General features: G+C 40.2%; 1 protein-coding gene across 2 annotated transcripts in view; it reads right to left on the bottom strand.

Moving 5' to 3' along the window:
* The window catches only part of BMERB1 (bMERB domain containing 1), a 75,144-nt gene that overhangs the window by 32,587 nt on the left and 22,913 nt on the right, over nucleotides 1-19,644 (bottom strand). The gene's annotated exons all lie outside the window — the stretch shown is intronic.

The raw sequence follows: 19,644 nt of genomic DNA, 5'->3' as shown, positions 1-19,644 counted from the left end.
TCAACTATTTTTTAGCTTATAATATTATTAATCTCTGTTTCTGGTAATGAGTCAAAATTCATAAAGCAAAAGTGGAGACAACACTGAGATTAGTCATAGCCAGTGACAGGATGAAGCTATTTTGTCTGCTCTGCAATCTCAAGGATAATTTTCAGTGACAAAGAAACAAGTAAAATATTATTACTGTATGCACCAAAAGATATTAGGATGAAAACAATTACTATATAGAAATAGAATTATCAAGCTATTACATATAATGAGAGGGACTGAAGAAGTAAACCTGAAGCTATTTATGCATATTTTTGCTTCAATTTAAATGCAGACCAGTATAGTTAAACTGGGTATTAACTCAATGATCACGTTTCAACCTCAGTGTGCCAGCCAGAAATGGAACATTAGCCACCTGTGATGAAAAGCAACAAAAAATAAAATGCCAATTAAGTCAATAAGTGCAAAGAAAATTTAAAAGAAGCCTGAAGTGATACAATAAGAAATGGGAGAATGCATCACACCTGGTGTCAACAGTTTTATACAAATTGATAAGGAATGCTGTAAGGAAAAAGTAATTATCAGCAAAAATCCTGCAGCTGTCACTTGATGTGAGCATATTGTTCACTGAGAAGCCCATTGTGCTCTACAACCATTAGCTGCTTTAATTCTAATTTGGGGGTTTTGTTATCATCTTTGTAAAAGACAGAGGCATGGAGAAGGTGAGATGTATCAGTAACGCAAAGGGTCCCAAACCTATGCTATAGGAACCCAAAACTGTATCATTGTTATTCTGGTGGTATCTATATACCGAACAGCAATCAGACCTCTACTCCACGTACACCTAGAGCAGTATGCAGGCAATTTGCAGTCTAGAGGCAGTAAAAGCTGAGTGCTGAGTTGCTTATGGATACATAGCAAGTCTGTGGCAGAGCCAGTACAAGGTCTGCTGGATCACAGTGTCTCCTCAGGACATTGTTTATCCTTTTTTCTTGTTTGTGAATCTGTTGCTGTTGGAAACTATCAGTTGCTCAGTCTTGAAGAGCCGTCTCAGTCATTTAGCAACAGAAGAGCTCCAGCACAGGTAAGGGTAACGGCCCAGCTACTCTGCCACTTTTTTTTCATCTTTGACATGGTTGAACCATCATAAATAAGACTCTGTGTTTGTTCAACCCATGACTGCTGAGAGCTTTTTAAAGGAGCTGCATGGCTTCTCTAATGTGTATACCACTCAGCAACAAACCTGGCTGTTCAGCCCACTCAACTGCAGTGCTAGAAATTATTTTAAGTCATTGTTTTCCTGGATTGGATTTAAACTAAGCAATTTGAGGCCTATTTCCACTCCCTTAAATTGTTCAATAATAAGATAAACCTTGTTAAAATACTGTTAACTTTTGTTCCAAATCTGGGTCAGCACTTTTGGGGACTTCTCAAGAATTTAGTGAAATTCTCAAATTAATCCTTTTTTACTCAAGTATATTAAATGCTAATAGAGACGGTGCAGCAAGTGCACTCTTAATGCTGTTTCAGGTATCAAAGTCAAGACTTTCAAGACCACTATTAGCTGATGAGCCAAAGCAGAATTAAGCAGGAGGCACAGGTCAGAGATGGATGAAGGGAGAACCAGATGGTGCAACTTAAAAACAGCACACTTAGTGGAAATTGAAATAGTTGCATAATGCAGAAAAAGAAATTGTTATAGTACAAATATTCCAGATAAAAAAATGTTCATATGAAAAGAATCAGATGGTTCCTGTAGTTTGTCCCTAGCTTGTCACCTGGAGGCATGAAATGACTAGTCTTGTAGCCAGGCCTTTTATTGTACCTTTTATTGTTGCCTATTCAGAGGCCCAGAGTTTGTTGGGTTTTTTCCTCTTTGATTTAACCCATCTGAAGCAGGATGCAGTGGCCAATAACTAACCTGTGCAGAAAAAAACTACATCTAATTGCTTATTCCTAATCTAGCCTGCTGCAGCGTTCTATTACTGTGAATCCTAACAATGATTAAATTTGGCATGTGTGTGGAATGGTATTTATTCAATGTTTTATGCTGAAATTACCGTATAAATATAGCTAATAGCTAAACACAATACAAACAGCTGCAATATATTTTGTTCCTGGCTTCCCGAACAGGCAGGCAACATTGTGCAATTTAAAATGGGTAGACTGGGGAAAAGGGGAAGTTGGCATAGGATAGTACCAGTGTGGAAGTGAGCTGACTGTCATGGTGCTGAGCACATCCTACCACTCCTGCTGGTTTGACTGCCTGGCTCAGGGTTGGTTTGGACACGGTGCAGGTGTCTGACTTTGAGAAGCCTCAGCAGAGGCTCCCTGTCCTTTTCCCTTCCTTTTTCCCAGAAGCAGACTTCAAGCTGAGACTCTGGCCCTTGGCCCACAGGGACCTGAACTTGACTGCCCACTTTACTTTGGGCCTGCCTTGTACTAGGGATTTGCCTGGAGGATCTGGACTGTGGCTGACCATGCTTGTGGTCACCAGACCTGCTCTGCCTTCCTTGCTCAGGTACCACTGGGCTGCACCCTTGCCAGTGAGGACACTGTCCCTGCCCCTGCCTGCCTTGTTATGACACAGCACAGGGCTTGCCTACCCTTTAGGAGCTGCCAGCCCTTCTTGCACCCAATACTGATCCTCTACTTACAGTTATTAATGGAAATACTCCTTATGACTTCAGTGAACCTTGGACAAAGGATCAGTTCACCAGGGATTCCCTTTCTTACTTTTGGTGATTTCTGAAGAAATTCCAAAGGAATCTGCACATATATAAACACAGACTGTGGGAACAGGTACCAAATCACTACAAATCTGTTTCATACCGCAGTGCATATTACCTGCTTCTCAGTGCTTCGTATTCTCTCTTTCCATGAACAATGTTAGAAGTATTTTTGTACTGCCTCTGAGTCCCAATGCCCCTGAGACAGAGGCTGCTCTACACGCATCTAAGGAATTGGTCCTCATCCTGCTGCGAAGTACAGTCCACAGTCAATTTCAGTGCGTTATTTTAGAAAATGCTGTATCCTCCTCTTCTCCCTCAAGGCAATCTCTTCTCTCTGCTTGTCAGTTGGCCCTCCTGTTTCATCTCTTGCACTGAAAACAGACTGGTGATGACAGCCAATTTAGTAAAAGTTGTAATTGTGCTGCTGGTTCTATCAGGCCTCAGTAACCAGCAAATGGGCTACTCTGAGGCAACAGGAGTGCACATACCTGATGAGTTTTAACACTGAGGGAAAAGTAACCTGGAAAGACAATAATAGTCCAGAGGCTATTACTGGAGAAGCAAAAAACTAATGTTCTACTCCCCTTAGATGTGCTAAAGTTCTCAGAATCCCTTTGCTTACACTGCCATCAACAGCACTGAATACTGGAGATGCCACAGCTGAACTCTGCTTCTAGCAGCAACCTGAACTTTTTTTCTTCTGTTACTGTGCCTGTTACAGCTTTTGAATCCCTATTAATACTTCTCCATGGGTTGAGCAACAACACAGTTAGTTATTTTGGAATCACTGGCACATAGATCCATGAAATGCATTTTGAACTGACACAAACTGAGCATGTATCCTTCACAGGTGGCTAGATGTGCTTTGTCTCTGCAAGTAATGGTGGCCAGAAACTTTCTGAAAAAACTGAGTATGCTAGAAAATGCCAGAGAAGTGGCATTCAGAGTATTTGGGGGATAACATCTTGGATTCAGTACATTTACTATGAAGTCAAAAGGAGCGCCTCTCTGCAAAGAGCCTGGTTTCCTATCAGTGCATGGGGATCCAGAGCAGTGTTGCAGTTCTGGAAATGCTAAATTCTCCATAAAACCCTGGAAGCAGAAGTTTCAACTGCAGTGCAGCTCCCAGGTGCACAGGAGGCAATCCTAGAGCCCTGAAATACTGGCTTAAACTAGGCATCAAAGCTTCCAATATTTTTGCCAGGCAGCAGGGCACCTAGAAATCCCAAAGCTGGTTTTTCACATGCACTGTATCTCAGGGTAAACCTCTGGGTAGGTTGATTGCCCTTACAGCTTGGCTTTGCAACAGGCAGCTGTGAAATCTGGCAGCCCTAGGGAACCCCTTTGGCAGGAAGGAACCAGAGATGCATACTGAAAGCTGACTGAATGTCACCGTCACCAAATATCCCTACTTCTGAACGGTCATTTGGGGAAGGAGAAAAAGATGGGGATTTTTCTGATTCATGGGGAATTGTGCTGCAGCTATGCTTCAAGTAAACCTGAAATACAAAGTACTGGCCACCTCAGCTGTGTACTGTGCTGTGTAAAGATCACTTAGGTTCTGAGATAAACTGCTAGACAAGAGCTATCTCTTTACGTGTGCGGTGCATTCAGCAGCTCCTCAGTCAAGAGATCAGAATTTCATGGCTGCAGAGACACAGTTGGTATAACCTGTAGAGAAGCATCACATCTCTCTAAGATGATCAAAACAAACCATCGCACATTTAAATTTGCCATTTGTGGGAGGAGAGGAAATCTTGCTTTCATAGTAATGGTTAGAATCACTGGGAAAACAACTGTTGCAGCATCGACTGCAGTGAAAGTATTCTTATTTTGCAACTGGAGAGAATAAAAAATACTTTCTACCATTCCTTAGGATGATAGCTGCTTTTGCACAGATTGCTTATGGAAATGAATTAATTTTTTTTGTAATCAAAATGAAAATCTTCTGATTGTAGGACGTACTAACAGATTAGTAAAGACTAGGAATGGCATGAGCGACCTAAAAAGACATATTTATTATATGGCAAATACAACAATTTTGGAAGGTTTTGTTATAAATTTTGCTGAATTAATTTATTGAATTAATCAACCTTTGGAAAAAGTCATAGAATCATAGAATCTTCATGGTTGGAAAGGACCTTTGAGATCGAGTCCAACCATACACACACAAAAAAACCCCTACAATCTCTGCCACTAGAGCATGCCCTGCAGTGCCAAATCTAGACGTTTCTTAAATACCTCTAGGGATGGTGACTCAACCACCTCCCTGGGCAGGCTGTTCCAGGGCCTGACCACTCTTTCAGTAAAGTAATTCTTCCTAATATCTAATCTAAACCTCCCCTGCCGCAACTTCAGACCATTTCCTCTGGTCCTGTCATTTTTCACTTGGGACAAGAGGCCAACACCCACCTCTCCCCAACCTCCTTTCAGGTAGTTGTAGAGGGCAATGAGGTCTCCCCTCAGCCTCCTCTTCTCCAAGCTAAACATGCCCAGCTCCCTCAGCCTCTCCTCATATGACCTGGTCTCCAGACCCCTCACCAGCCTGGTAGCTCTGGGGCCCAGAACTGAACACAGTACTCAAGGTGAGGCCTCACCAGTGCCAAGTACAGAGGCACGATCACTTCCCTACTCCTGCTGGCCACGCTATTCCTTATACAAGCCAGAATGCTGCTGGCCTTCTTGGCCACCTGGGCACACTGCTGGCTCATGTGAAGCTGGCCGTCTACCAGCACCCCCAGGTCCTTTTCTGCTGGGCAGCTTTCCAGCCACTCTTCCCCAAGCCTGTAGCGTTGCTTGGGGTTGTTGTGACCGAAATGCAGGAGCCGGCACTTGGCCTTATTAAACCTCATACAATTGGCCTTGGCCCATCAATCCAGCCTCTCCAGGTCCCTCTGTAGAGCCTTCCTACCCTCAAGCAGATCAACACTCCCACTTGGTTTGGTGTTGTCTGCAGACTTACTGAGGGTGTACTCACCCATGCTGGCTGGCCCTGATCCCTTGGCTGCCCTGCACTTGCCATGAGAGCTCACTCAAGATGATCCTCTCCATGATCTTTCCTGGTACCGAGGTCAGGCTGACAGGCCTGTAGTTCCCCAGATCCTCCTTCCGACCCTTGTTGTAGATCAACGTCACATTAGCCACCCTCCAGTCATCTGGTACCTCCCCTGTTGACCAGGATTGTTGATAAATGATGGAGAGAGGCTCGGTGAGCTCTCCCGCCAGCTCCCTGAGTACTCTTGGGTGAATCCCATCCGGCCCCATAGACTTATGTGTGTCTAGGTGCAGAAGCAGATCATTAACTGCTTCCTCCTGGATTACGGGTGGGTTGTTCTGCTCTCCATCCTTACCTTCCAGCTCAGGAGGTTGGACACCCTGGGGATAGCTGGTCTGACTGTTGAAGATGGAGGCAAAGAAGGCATTAAGTACCTCAGCCTTCTCCTTGTCCTTGGTTGCAACTTTCCCCCCTGCATCCAGTAAGGGATGGAGATACTCCCTGACTCTCTTTTTGTTGATGTATTTATAAAAACTTTTTTTGTGTCCTTTATGTTAGTGGCCAAGTTGAGCTCCAGCTGGGCTTTGCCTTCCTAATTTTCTCTCTGTATAACTTAACGAGATCTCTGTACTCCTCCTGAGTTGCCTGTCCTTGTCATATATGGATATTATGATTATTTCTTTTGCTCTATTCATCTGCCTTTTCTCATTCAGTATTTGACCACCTCTCAGTCTTGTTTAGTATTTAACATTGAATATCAAAGATAATCTGTTTCCATAATATATGAAATTACTCCTTCCTGTTTTCTAATAATAGGCTACCATGACTTATAATGAGTATGTACAGTTTTATGCATAACTTGAATCTGTTGTAACTTATATGTATTTTCTGCCATCTTTGAATAGTCTGATCAGCATTCACTAAGCACATGTAAGTAACTTCAAACTGTTAAACAAAACAAAACTTGGAATTTTTATTTTATGCAGAAATCGTAGCAGTAAGCCCTACACCATATAGACTCTGTAGGGGAAAAAGCAGCCAGGTTGAGGGGACAGGAAAGTGTAAATTTGTCTTGTGGAGATGATCAGCTCTGCAGGTCCCTTCTCCTAATCCAAGACTCACTGAAGTCAACAGGAGTCTTTTACTTCAGCCTATTTTTTTTGTCTTTCTTTAAATTTTTTCCATGTGTCATATATAACTTGCCCTTCCAGGCATGCAGCTATTTTTGCCTGTGAAGGAGAAGAATAAGTTTGAAAAAGTCTTGGAAGTACAGACTTGGCTTTTCAGAAATCTGTTGGTATTATCTAAAACTGACTAACAAGCTGATGAATATTGTAGAGCTGGAGCTAGGCTGTGATATGCTAGCCTTTGGTCAATGCTCAGAGAAGAGAGAATGCCAGAAAAAAACCCAAAATAGTAAAACAGAACTGACATTCATAATTTTGTTGAATTCAACAGAATTTGAATGAGTCTTTGAACCAAGACATGGTAACAAAACACCCCTATTGCTAAGAACCACCAGAGATCATTCTGTTTGCCATACCGTTTCCTTTCAAGGTATATAAAATCATCTCATGTGACTGGAGATGTCTCTGTTCAAACAGTCAGCTGTGGTCTGAGTACAGTAGCACAATTATAATATTGGGATTTATTTTGTCCAGGTCATGAATACTTAGGGTTTTTTAATTATCACAGTTAGATTTGCAGTCTAGACATATTACAACCTGAGTTTCCGCTTCAAAAGTGTCTCACGCTCTGCCCCCATTTTAAAATCAGGTGAGCAGAGAATATAAAAAGCACCATGTGCAATTGTCCACTGCACTTCCAGAATCACTGCCCTGTCTGTTCCATATCTAACAGCCTCTTGTTAAAAAAAGATTCTTTTAGTTGCTTATTCTGTGCATTCTTGTTCTTATCTTCAAGCTTTGACCTTTTAGTTTTCATTATTTACCTTTGCAAAAAGCCTGTTGGCAGTAGTCTATTCTTTTCCATTTCAGGCTTTTGTACACTGTGGTCTCACTGAGATTTCTCTTGAAATATAAACGCCAGATTCACAGTGTTGAAGATTAACTCCTTCCTCTTAACTCTCATAGTCCTTTTGGTTTCTATGGTATCAAAATCAAAGTAATACATATAATGACTCCTTTCACATTTGATGTAAGAAAGTGCCTGTATTAGTCCAGTGCCCAAATGATATTCTTAGCTGCTTTGCAACTTTTATGCTGTACTTCTGTAAATCAAGTAATATTGCACTGAAGAAAGGCTGGTTTAAAAACTGAACTAGAAAGAGATCCTGCTTTCAGTTTTCTAATTTAACTACATATTCCCAAGCAGAAATAGACATTCACACAGTAAAAGTGATTGCAAATTAAGGATGCTCTTTAGTACTTTGCTAACTAGAAGTTTTATGGTTAAATGATGGTTCCAACTTTCTAATTTAGGGACCATTTTTTGCCCTTGTTCCCTATTTAAAGTTATATATCAGCACAAGTCTACAATGATAAGATCTAGCCTCTAAAAAAAAAGCATCAATTAAATTGTCTTGTTTGTTATCCTGAGAAATTTATAAGCAGTAATTATTCTTGGCTTTGTCTTTTGTCAATTTATGACAGTTCCAATTTCCTAAGTGGGTAATTATGCAACCCTTTAATCTTACACTTCCCCCAGGAGAAAGATCTCTCTAGTCTTAAGAAACTGATCTGTGCATAGAAGACTTCATTTTGGTTGTAATGCTATCCTGAAAAAACAGCTCATCTCTCAATAGCTGTTTATTCTTCTCTGACAATGAAGACCCTGTGATTCTGCACTAGTCTGGAGTTCTTGTAGAAATCTAATGTGATACATAGGCCTTAACGTGATATTCAGAATTAATGTATCTTAAAACCTATACTGCCATCCTGTATTTGGATGATAAATTCCATTTGTTCTATCTTGCACTTAGCCTTTTAGATTTTTCTCCTGACTTTTGATGCTGTCAAAATTGTGGTACTCGTGTACTTGTGAAGATGGAGATTTTGGTTAGCTCAGAGGAAAGGATGAAGGACAGGGAAAAGGATTGTTTATGTGAAATGATAACGGCTGGTGTAAAATTAAGTAGAGGTAAAGAATAATCTTAAACTGGAAACTAGTGACTATACAAAACAATAACACTCTGAAGCAATCTTTCAAGTAGGATATTGGAGGAAAGAAACCAAAGCTGTTTCTAAGATTAGAATATATGGATCTTTAAAGGGTCTGGCCTCACTTTGTGGGGAAAAAAACAGACAGGTCCTGTGAATAAGCTCAGGTATTTTATGATTGCAGTTGCAGGAGGCTGGACTCAGGAAGTAGAAAAGATTTATCTGACCATTATCTGGGTCTTTACTCTTTAAGGTAGGATTTTTGAGGTCCAGCATCCTCTGCAGTCAGACATCGCACACACAAAGATCCCAGACTCCTCCTCCATTTTTGAGGTCATAGGGATCCATCCCATCAAATTAAACTATTACTTCAAGACAGTGCACCATCTCTGCTTTCATGTTCTTCCATGTGGATCTAAGGGTGTTTGCTTATGTAAGGAACTGACTCAGTACAATAGGACAATTTGCTACCTAATTATCTGTAACTAGAATCATTTCTTTTCTAGCTGTAAATCTATACACGATTTGATGCTGGTCTATAGCACTATCGTTATGATTTACTTGTAGCTTTTTTCTACTACTGAGAGTTCTACTAGCTTTCTCTATTTTTATATCATGTCTTTGGTCTGTGACTCACAATACCCTGGGATAGGTCCCCTAAACAGTCAGTTTTAGAGGGAGACGGAGGACTTTTATTCAGTAGTACCTCCTCTGGCAGCAGTTTAAAAGCTAATACTAACCATATTTACAGATCAGGAAACAGAATTTCAGCACTCACAGCAATAAATGCCTAAGGAGTCAGAACTTAATATTGAATTAAATGTTTCTTTGAAAATATAAGATAAATATAACTTCCTATGAAAGTCTTCCTGTCAACAATGAAATAAAAGCCCCAGGCCTGATTTGATTGTGCCATAGTATTAAGTCAAAAATACAGTTTGTTTTTTTTTAATGTGATTGAAACTTGCAGGAAGTGCTTCTGATGTAAATAAATACAGGGTATGCAGAAGGATGTCCACTAACATAAATTACCCTAATGACACTCACAGATTGAGTCTTGAAAACCCTAAGGGGCTCTGAAGCTCCAATTATAGGGCTCAACCTTGCTACTTTGAAGTTGATTCCAAGACTCTGTCTAGTCAATTTGCATGCCCCATCCAATTTCCATTACAGTCAATGATAACAAGGTCACACACATCTCTGCAGCCTGCTAGAGGGCAAATGCATAAAAATGAGGAAAACAGAATCATGAAAACAGCAAAGGGAGTTTGGAATTAATGTACTTTTATAAAATCCTTTTAAAACTCAAGTCCCATTGAATTCAGAAACCCCAGAGACATTATTCATGGATTCACATGTGATTATTCACTCAGCTGAAACCGAATCCTCTGTTTTAATATAAATTGCATCTCTGAGTTGAGACAGTTTTCAAATATCCAGATTCTAAATTTGGCAAGTTTAACTTTTTTTTCTATGGTGGCTGTGATAAGGTCAGTACAGCTCATGCCTTCAGATGCAAGCTGGTCTGGTACAGTTCCTATCATACATCAGACATAAAAATCTCGCAACACATTGTGTCTTTACTGGTGTCTCAGATATACTAATGGAGTAGAAAAAGGACTTGCTCACATACAGAAAATTTTCAGAGCAATTACAGCACACTGGAAGGGCATCATCATGATTGGTGTGGTTGTTTCAGACTTCAGTTTCCTGCACCCCCAATGCCTGAACTGAGCCACAATCTCTTTCAAGACTAGTACAGTCCATTTGCAAAATAGCCCATGGTATCTCATCCAGCCATTTCTGTTGTGTATAAAGAAGGATTAAGTGGTTTCAAGTGGGATATAAGGAAGAGCTGTCTATATAATTAGGTCTGCAGAGAATTATGACAGACTTAACGAAGTACAGTAATTGAATTGTGCAAGAACATTTTCCAGACTTCCTACTGTTATTTCCAATTTTAAGTAAAGTCTGGTTTGGGTATCTAACACATTCCTTGTTGACAGATGCTCTGACAACAGGATTTTTCACACATTTGGCTGGTGGCTTTAGGTGAGGTGAGAAGGCAGTTTCCCCCAGACCACATTACATGTCAGTCTGAAACTAAGCAGCCAATTAGTCTTGCTGTAACTGAAATAATAGAATGGCATTTTTTCATCTCTTTCTAGGAGATGTACCACCATGTATTTCATATCAGTGATTCTTCTATTGACCTAAGCTGATGGAAGAGTGCCCTCAATATCCCAGCAGATCTAAAACCAGAAGCTTCTCCTAAAATTCTCTTCTTTTGGTTTCTCTCCTCTCATTCCCTACAGACAGATAAATAAATAAATCTCTGTAGATGAGACAAATTAGCTGATCTTGAATGATATTGCTTCAGCACCCAAGTAAAGTGCTACTTGGAGAAAACCCAGTGATTTAGTTCATTTGTTTGTGAATAACAAGTCATTACTACTAGTGTCCAGCCTACCTCAGCTTGACCTAGATTTTGTGAGGAGTGGCAGGCAGCTTTGGTGCAGAAGTTGGTTTTCTCTGAGCTTGAGAACAGGGGCACCAGCCAAGGGGCTCTGCATCCAGCTCTGCTCTCTGCTTCCTCCTGGCTCAGGAGAGGGTGTGTAGTAAATTGCTGTTCATCTTTCCATTTCAAATTGCACCTGCCAAATCTTTCCAGCAGCCAAGAGGAGGGACAGAGTAATCGCCATGCCAGTTCCTCACTCTTCCCCACCTGCCTCTTTTAGCAAAGACATAGGTCCCTAATTTGCTGTGCTTTATTTATAAGCAGCTTAGACCTAAGATTTGAACAGCTTTGTAATGGAAAGGGAGCTGCTTACTTTCTTGAACAAACATCTGTTTCTTATCACAGTCACAGCTATATCACGTATCACAGCCTTAGAGAAGATTTTCTTAATTATATACCCAGTCTGGGAATGCGTCCCATTTAAAATGCTGCCCAGAGAAATTCTCAGTACCAAGGTAATATGTGACCTCATCCCCTCACACCAGGAAATGAAAGAAAATTCTCCCTGTTTTGCCAAAATCAATGTTTGTAATACAAATACTTGGTGCAATGTCGGAGGTCTCTTATATGAGAAGCCAGCTTTCTTATGAGGAAGGTCTTAGAAAAACTAATAGTTTATTTTCATCTGAGTCCAGAATCTGATCTCAGTACATCTCCACATTACAAAGCTTGAGGTCTAGACCTTTGACATATACACATCTCTGGGAATCAGCCACCACAAAACCAATGGACGAGACTCCTGTGTTTCTTAAATGGAATTTCCCTATATGAATTAAACATAAACTCAAAAAAAGCTAGAAACAGATTTGTCATTCACTAAAATATTGGGATGCCACCAGCATGAAATCTGTTGTTTTTAAAAGTGAATTAAGCTAAATTGCTTCCTTTTTTCTTTCTCCTTCCCCCTCAGGTAATCTTTCCTATTCAATTCTTTGGCTTTACAATGAGATTTTCCTGTTTCATTAGGTGTTTATATCTCCCCTGTTGCTATATGAAAACTTCCTGCAACCAGCAATGAAAATAATACTGACTCTATTCAGGAAGTGTTATCAGATAGACTGAATAGACAAAACATACTCACTATAACCTGTCTCAGACGACTGTTCATATATATGGCTATTAGCAGGTTGGTAATAAATCTTACAGAAGTGTGATTTAAGTAAATTCTACAAGATTAAGTAATGAATTAACCTGTTGTTTGCAAATTTAAGTTCTGTTTACAAATTCTCATTTTTAATGGGAATTTGTTTAAATTTAAAAAAAAAAGGATGAGTTCCTTTTAATTATTTCCTCAGAAGTCACTATGCAGAGTTAATCACCTCCTGGATTAAGTAAGCCTTTGGTCATGAGTCTCATTTTTACCAACTTTTCTTTAGAATTTATTATCTCTGACCTAATTTGTGTTGGTTCAGACTGGAGTATAAACTAATAGTCAAGTATTGCTGTAAGCACTTCGTGCTATTTTATTTGCATCTGTTCACACAATTCGCAGCTCATTTGCAATACTGATTCATTTAGAAAGACATAAATCTCAAAATGATCATCTCCCATGCTGCCTGTTTCTTTATTTGACTCGCCAGCAAACACCCATCTTATCCTAACCAACACCTGATAATGCCCCAGTTTTGCCCACAGAAATGTCATTGTTATCCAGTCTTCTTGGATAGCATACAGAAAACTCTCCCTACTGTTTGTAGAAGAGAACTTTCCATCTGTTTTACTAGATATAAAATGGTTTCTAGCTGGGATATTTTGCCTTTCTACCACTCCAGAATAAGGAAGCCTGGGGAAGTTATTAAAAGGATATTCTATGAGAAGACGTTCTGTTTCCTGTTCCTTGTGTATTTTACTCCTGTGAAGGGCAGTGGGTAGCCTCCTTATAAACACGCAAATGATTTGACTTCTAATAAATGTCTTCTCTCCCTTCTGCAGAGTGAATGAAAACACACCACAAGGACAATGTTTTCTTTGGTGTAAATACCTATATATGTGGAGGACTCACAGGAGTGTTTTCTTGCCTGCAACACAGTGGTCTAACGCCTTCCCAGCATGAAAATAGTTACATTAGATTTATGCTGTTGTGACTAGCCACATAATTTTAAAACAATGAGATTAAGTGCTATGATTTTCTTCACTGTAAGAAATTAGGTTTTTTATACCCAGACTATTCTACATGAAAGGTAAACACAGTAGAATTTCTTAACAATTACTGAGGAAAAAAACTCACATCAGCAATTATGAAATCACTGCAACAAAGTAAAGCTAGGAAGATGCTTGAAAAATTGCTTTGCTGGGCTAAGATTCCTGTTGGAAGAGCTCTCGTACGTGTTGTTTATTTTTGATAGGGAATTAGCCTGAAGTTTCAGCATCCTTGCGTTATACCTCTGCTGAGCAGACATGACTTGGACTACACAAGCTCAGAGTGCTTTATATGCATTAGGTGTGGTCTGTCCAGTACTCAAATCACTGCAGTTTTGCATATACAAACCCTAGAATAGGAGTGCTGCCATTTGAGTCATAGCTGGTTTGTTGATTTTTTTCTTTGGATGAATATACTTAGGAGATGAGGAAAAGAGAGCTGCAGTAAAGAGAGGAGGAATCAAGGAGAGTGGATGAATTAAGCTCAGTCATTCATTCTAGCACACCGTGTCTGTATAGACAAGAATTGAATGTAGTGGAAGATGTTGCTGGAACCAGTACAAGAGCTCTGGCACACATCTTCATGAGAACCCTATGGTAGTATATGGAAATAATTTAATAAAATGTAGCCAAGCCTTGAAATAGACCTTAATATTCCCCCTCCTCCCTCAATTATTGTCCCAGTACCACTGTTACATCTCTATTGAATACTTTGTTCGCTTTATAAATACAGAAATGAAAAGGACCGTGCTGGTCACTGACTGCCTCCAGGTACCTCAGTGCTTCTCACACCACAAGCACCAGTCCCTTTGTCCTCTCTCTAGTGACCTCCAGGGTCTCTGAGATATAGAAAAAAAATTCCAGAAATCAAACTGCATTAGTTACCTATTTTAAGAGGTAACTCTTAAAACTCTCTGATTTGTGAGAACAGGGGCTATCTTTTCTAGTATCTCACTGATTATCAAAAAGCTGGTGCAAAGAGACAGGAGTTGCTAGTACATGAAGTACATAACTCTCAGTATCTGTTCTTTACTACCTTCACACCAGGGGGGTGGGGGTTGCAGGACAGAGGGACAGGAGAGCAGACTGACTCCTTAAAATATTATTTTATTTTTCAAACTAAATGTGTGAGATGAAAACTTGGTTTACATTCAAATAAATCATGATGCTGTCAGTATAGATACCATTGGTATTTTGCATATTCCTTTCACCTTTTCCCATCACGTTATGAATTGAAAATACAACCTTGTGCACTTTAAACAGCAGTCTGTCCTTCAGAGAATGGGGATAATATGCAGCTATATGCAGCCTGGTGGGAAAGTTTGAACAGTGTATATGATTTGACAGGAGTTTCTCTGAGAAAATGGATCCAAAACGAGACACAAAAAATGAGGGAGAATTGCCTTTGAAGGTCTGACCCAAAAGCCCTCATAGTCAGTTTTGTTCAGTGGCACTGAGTTAGATCTCTGTCTCTAAGAAGCTATTTTAGTCTGGCTCAGGAAGACTGCCAGGAGTCAGAAAGACTCAGGAAGGGGGTTTCCGTGCCCAGCCCTGCATGAGGTTCAGTGCTATCAGAAGGCTGTAAATAGAAACTGGTACAGTTCGTTGCTGTGGTAGGTACCTTCCCTAGTGTGGAGCTCCTACTGAAATCAATGCACATTCCCATCTGGAACAAGACTAGGTTTAAGCCATGCTCCAAAGAAAGCAATTCATGCTTCATCAGTTCATCTGATGTGATGGAGAAGCAATATTAAGAAGTACACATTACTTGTTCATTTACTTCTGTCATTTTGCCCAGTGGTCAAAGGAAACAGCCTGTGGCGCTCTATTTTATTCCTCACTAGAGTCATATTCTGACCCTGTAATACTAACACAAAGCTTCAGCATTTAAATTTCAAATGCTACAATACTGCCAGCTACAGATAATGTTCAGTTTTTTAAAGCTCATTTAGTTTGGTATTTTTTAAAGACTTCTTCTATCTTCATTAATTTTTTTTGTTTCAGAAAAAAAAAGTCAACAAAATGTTCAGTCTCAAAAAGTCTTGCAAAATCTCTTTAGGAATATATGGGTCTCTGGTTTCTCCTGTGAGCGTCAATGGATAAAGAGCGGAATATGTTGCGAGTGAACAGTAAAACGGCCACTGACATTTCTAAATTTCACATCTTTACAGTATTCTCCTTTGAAATTATCCGATTGCGTACCAGAAAGCTTGTTTCTCTCTCTCTCTCCCCGCTCTGTGATGGGATTCTGTAATAACAGTTTTCTAACAGTGCTCTAAACATCTTCCCAGCAGCTAGTAGATAATATAGGCAACCTTAAAACCATTGGCTAAATATTACAACTGTATGAATCCAATCCACTAAAGGCTGAAGTGATGCTGGTATGGAGAATTGCTTCAGACAGTAAAGAAAATGGCTCACGTAACAGATTCGCACTCCAGCAAGCAATTAAATATTAAGAAGATGCTCCTCAGAAGCCAAGAAAAAAAGTGTTTCACATTTCATAGAAGAAAAGACTAGTCATTTCCCAGGGGGATGAATGTTGCTATTCCTATAGCCATGGGCATACAGCGTCGAAGTCCGACAACAAAGTGATTTCTCTGCTGCTGGCAGAGAATCTGGGATACTGGGATCTTGTTCTCCAATGTATGAGGCCTCCATGGAGCCACAGGCAAAAGCCGTGCCCTTCCTTAAAGCTGAAATTGCCAGAGCCAGTAGAGGCAAAACCGGCTGGTTATTCCTCAGCAGGCGCTCAGGTGGAACAGCACAGGGCTGTGTCTCTTCCACTCACACAAAATAATGATGACAGTTGGCAAACAAATCTGTTTTGCACTTGCCTTTCTCATCTGTGGATGTGGAGTCATTCTCTAGTAACTTCTGCTTTCACCAAGTTAATTGCTTTTGCATACTTAATTTTGATTCCATTTCTTTAAATACGCTATTTTCTTCCTCACAACTGGCATTGGGCTGATGTGAGGTTGAGCTGACTGCCTCCCTGGAGGTCTCAGAGGTGAGGAAATGAAGGTATTTTGGCAGAGTCTTAATCTATATCACTGAAACAGATAGCTGGCTGTCACCTTCTCTTTGTATGAGAGAAAGAAAGAAATGTAATCACAGGATGTTTCACACCTTACGAAGGCAGAGACAAATGGATCTTGATTTTATGGGTTTTCAAAACTCCATGGCTGTGCCCTTTGCTATCACATCCCACATACTCTGTCTGTGCTACAGACAAGTACCAGCCTGAAGGAAAATGTCTCTGTCTTAGAGTCTGCCAAACCACAGTAACTTCAGTTCCCTCTCAGGCACAGTGCCCAGAGGAAGTTATACGGGAATCCATGGTAGAAGATGAGAGGAGAGAAACTACAGATTGGATAAGGAGAGCAGGGGCACAAATGCATAATGGAATTTTTATGACTTCTTCTTCTCCTGTGAAACAGGATAGTTTGAGGAACAGCCACTCACCATAGGGGCTCCTATGCTTTAGCTAATGATTCACTGCTCAGAGACAAGAAGATTGAAATGACATTACCCCTGCCAGTGCAAATGGTTCTCCAGGGAATGAATTCTCATTGCCGCTTACCAAGGCTCTGCAGGATATGCCCAGTGAGAAGTGAGGGCAAAGAGACCAAACTCACAGGGCAGCCTGACACAGATTCCCAGGGGAAACCTCATGGAACTGACACAGCCCCAAGATTCCCCCACCAGAGTTTTCTAAAGAGAATCAAAGTGAACAGGGCTCCAGGAGACAAATACACTGAGCCCTGTTTTGCTTCTGTTGACATCAGTGAGGAAATTTCCACTGATGGCAATGAAGTCAGGACTGGGCTTTGTATTTATAACTAAGAAAGCGTCAGTCAGGCTTCTCTGTCATTTCCCAGGGAGGTCAGGTCACTGTCTTGCTCATTTGGTTTCAATACCATTATTCTAAAACTTACTTTGGCTTCATGTACTGAAAGGGCATTAGTGATAGAACTGACTGTTGAATCCTTTTCTAGTCTTGGAGTTGTTTTCTCCAAGAGATGAACAAAACCATTAAACCACTCTATATGAGAATCTTTTGTTCCAATTTTATCAGTATATAAAAAACCAAATGTGTCTGTACGAAACCACTTAAATCCCTAATCAGTTAAGGTCTGGGTGAGAGAAGGGTTCAGGGCAATAAAAAGATCCTTAAACATTGCTGATGTTCTTATAATAAAAAATTACCTCTTGCATTTTGGTAGTGTTTGAAATCATTAGGCTTTTGCAATAAGCCGGTTGTCTTGCTGAAAATAATTCATCCTCATTTAATGACAAATTCTCTTAGAACTATTTTGTCAAATATTTTGCCCTTTATGAACTGACAAAATGTTGACAATTAATGTTTCATTGCTGATCCTGAAGGGCAACTAACATAATTATCTGAGGTTGTTCCTGCTGATTTATCATAGTTTGCCCTCCAAACGTACATTTTTCATCTTTGAATTTGGAATGCATTTATACTATACCCTTTTTGTTAGACAGCAGAATATGCTTCATGGAAATAAATTAGCATTATTTACTTATTGAGTCTCTGGGACTATTTTACTAAGTTAGACTTCTATGAAAATGGAACATATTCAGCTACAGAAGAAAAGTTCTTTGGGATTCAGGATTACAGAGTGCTGAGTTCCAACCTTTCTTGTGCTCAGTAACTACAAGAAAACTCTATAAACTTCATGCATGATACACAGTACTTTGCAGCGCATGCCCCATCCCGAGTGTAAGTTTTTAGTCCTGTTTTATGATGTACCCTCGAGTCAGACACACACGCATTCTCACAAGTGGTTACACTGATGAAAATGCGCTATGCAACTAAGGGGTCAATTATCAAACACAGTCAAAAAAATTACACAGAGTCCATAATCCCACAGGCTATCAGCAGCAGGGATGATGTGTGTAGTTCAAAGTGTCCTTTTTTCCAGGTCTAATGCATTTTTTTTCTGTAAAATATTTTTTAAGGAAATAGGAAAATTCATGAGCAACAGTCCCAAATATGACACTTTAGCCTCATCTACAACTTTTCCAACAATTATTGGTTGGCACTGGTTTGAATATAAACACTGCATTACACTTAAGTGTTCATTTCCTGCTTGGTACACACAGTCAGGCACAGAGATTTTGGAAGCCCTTAACCCTCTGATTTATGAGTATCTCAGCAGAAAGAAATGTCTGCTGACACAGGCAAGTAGATGTGCAGCAGTAAAATCCTGATCCATAATAACCAACATGTTTTTTGCAAAGTAGCCCCTATCCAGAGTTAGCCCGACTCCTGCTACGCTCACCCCCTTTGGCTTTGATTTGATTGGGTGCATTTGGTTGTTGTTTTCCTTGTTTGTCTGTGTTTTGTAGCACAAGTTGGACTTTGTAAGATACAAAGTATCATACAGAGAGAATTATGTTCAGAACCATGGGACAAGTTAGGGAGTAAATTAGCTGCACTTTTTGCTGAAAAACCTTGGACACAGGTAGCCCATAGATAGATAGAAAAGTGAAGGAAAGGCAAAACTCATTAAATATGATAGGAAGACTATGGGGGCAAGGTTATCCCATTAACTGATTTTATTTCTGTCACCAGATAAGAAAGTAAATCTCTATGCTACAGAATTCTGCGGATTTGGGAGACCAACAGTTCCTCACGTTGTTGACCAATATTTTAGCAGGAATGCACTCTGAGGCACTGAAGTATTTCCAGTTCTCCCTTTTCCTCCTTAATCTGTCTCAGCAGCTGCCTGGAGCACCCAGCTGTGGGAGAAGGAATCAGATAAGACAATACGTAGATAGTATAAACTGGATTAGTCTCTCTCTGTAAATCATTCTCCTGGGTCTTTGCAAAGTAAAACAAATCCAAGATACACCCTTTACGAGTTACAGGTGGTGTAGAAATGACATGGTGGAGATTATTAAGTGGTAGGTTCTGTATTTAAGAAATATTTTGCAGAAGGAGAAGGATCAGGATGTAGTACGTGTAACAGTGGATAAGCAATGAAAATGCAGATAATTTGTATGTGCATACTGCTAGCCAAAATCACCAGTGAATGCTAGAGACACTAAGCCGTGTAGGAGAATTTGAGCCACGCTGCCGTTGAAGCAGGTGAGTTTTACAACTGTGTTGTAGAAAACAGCCTCAGT

The sequence above is a fragment of the Chroicocephalus ridibundus genome, chromosome 8 (assembly GCF_963924245.1).
Source record: "Chroicocephalus ridibundus chromosome 8, bChrRid1.1, whole genome shotgun sequence".
Classification (NCBI taxonomy): Eukaryota; Metazoa; Chordata; class Aves; order Charadriiformes; family Laridae; genus Chroicocephalus; species Chroicocephalus ridibundus.
This window is presented reverse-complemented; position numbering and strand designations above follow the sequence as displayed.